Source organism: Hipposideros armiger, unplaced genomic scaffold (assembly GCF_001890085.2).
Source record: "Hipposideros armiger isolate ML-2016 unplaced genomic scaffold, ASM189008v1 scaffold_254, whole genome shotgun sequence".
In the NCBI taxonomy this organism is placed as follows: domain Eukaryota; kingdom Metazoa; phylum Chordata; class Mammalia; order Chiroptera; family Hipposideridae; genus Hipposideros; species Hipposideros armiger.
In genome coordinates, this window is record NW_017731604.1 from 749,290 (window position 1) to 751,749 (window position 2,460).

A 2,460-nucleotide genomic window follows, 5' to 3' on the forward strand; every position below is an offset into this window, starting at 1 on the left:
GTTACCTCAGGTCTGATACTGGTTGCAGCTGTGCTCAGTTCGCAGCTCAGCCTCTCCCACATGCCTCCAGGTTTAGCACAGGCAGCAAACAACTGTGGATCACTTTGTAGATCCTATGAGGTAGTCCTCAGCCAGTCACAGGCAATGGCTGACCTGGGCTGCACCAGAGCCCCTCCCAAGAGGCCCCAAAAACAACATACTTGGAAGTTGGCTTCAAACCATAACAGAGTACCACCCAATTAGCCCCACAAGTGGCACACACAAAGGGTGGTCTCAACAGGCGCCAGAGCCCACTGGGGTGAATCCCACTCAGTGGGATAAGCATCCTGAACAGCAGCCCATAAGCTATAGATGTGGCCAAACTCCACAGCTGGTCAGCCTGAGGGTCAATCCCACTCACTGACGTGCTAACAGCAATCAAGCCACAACTATAACAGGAAAGCACACACACCTGGAGCACTTGGCTCAGGTGACCAGGGAGGAGACTGTGCCACTGGGCCCCACAGGACACCTACTACATAAAGCCACCCAGCCAAGACTGGGAGACATAGCAGACCGACCTAATACATAGAAACAAACACAGAGAGGCAACCAAAATGAGGAAACAAAGAAATACATCCCAAATGAAAGAACAGGAGAAAACTCCAGAAAATGAACTAAACAAAATGGCAGCAAACAACCTGCCAAAGACAGTTCAAAACAATGTTGATAAGGGTGCTCAAGGAACTTAATGAGAACTTCAACAATGAGGTAGCAAGCATTAAAAAGGACATAGATATCATAAAAAAAAGAACCAGTCAGAAGTGAAGAATACAATAACTTAAATGAATGCACTAGAAGGAATCGCTAGCAGGCTAGATGAAGCAGAGGATCAAATCAGTGATTTGTAAGACAAAATAGCAGAAACTACTGAATTGGAACAACAAAAAGAAAAAAGAATCCAAAAAACTGAGGATACAGTAAGTCCCCGACTTACCAACGAGTTCCATTCCGGGAGAACATATGTAAGTTGGATTTGTTTGTAAGTCCAACAAAGTGAGTCTTATACACCTTTGGCACAAATATACAATGTAAAGCATAAAGAAACTAAACACACACACACAAAAAAAATACCGTAAATAAACTATTTTTACTTTTACAGTTACCTTAGAATGGTGGTATAGTACAGTATGACAACTGGCATATAGGGGATTGCATGGAGTGAACTGACAAGAAGAGAGTTACTAACTGGAGGAGAGATGGTGGAGCTGAAGGATCATCAGCAATAGGAGATGGAGGGCACTGTACAGTAAGCACACAGCAGCACAACTGTGACAATATCCAGCAGACACGTGAGCTACTTCCAAGATTTGTTCGCGTCTACGAATGTTCATAATGTGAGGTCCGTTTGTATCTGTGAAAGTTCGCAACTCGAATGTTCATAAGTTGGGGACTTACTGTAGTTTAAAAGACCTCTGGGACAACATAAAGCATAACAACATTTGCATTATATGGGTACCAGAAGGAGAAGAGAGAAAGCAAGGGATTGAGAACTATTTGAAGAAACTTTCCTAGCCTGGCAAAGAAAATAGACATACAAGTCCAGGAAGTGCAGAGAGTCCTAAACAGGATGAACACAAAGAGGCTCACACCTATACACATTATAATTAAATTATAATTAAAATGGCAAAGGTTAAAGACAAAGAGAGAATCCTAAGAGCAGCAAGAGAAAGACAAATAGTAACTTATAAGGGAGCTCCCATAGGACTGTCAGTTGATTTCTCAATGGAAACTTTGCAGACCAGAAGGGATTGGCAGGAAATATTCAACATGTTGAAAAATCAAGGAACTACAACCAAGACTACTTTACACAGTAAGGCTATCATTTAAAATAGGAGAGATAGAGTGTCTCAGACAAGAAAAAATGAAAGGAGTCCATCACCATCAAACCAGCATTACAAGGAATGTTAGAGGGACTTCTTTAAGACACACAAAAAAATCGAAATTATGAATAACAAAATGGGAATGGCTACATATCTATCAATAATGACTTTCCATGTAAATGGATCAAATGCTCCAATTAAAGACATAGGAGGGCTGAATAGATAATAAAACAAAACCCTTACGTATGCTGCCTATAAGAAACTCACTTCAGATTGAAAGACACACACACAGAGAAAGTAAAGGGGTGGAAAAAGATAATTCATGAAAATGAAAATTAGAAATATTTTTTAAAAGCTGAGGTACCAGTACTTATACCAGACAAAATAGACTTTAAAACAAGTGCTAAGAGTGGCCATCATTGCGCTCTTCCTGGGCGAGGCAGATCAGTCGCCGGCTTCTGGATGGCCGCTCACTGCAGCTGCTGGCCGCTCACGCTGGCTATTGGCTACACACGGTAGCCCATGGCAACCCACTGCCACAGGGGCTGCAGCCTATGCTCCCTATTTCATTGATTCAATCATTCAGTCCTGAGAATGT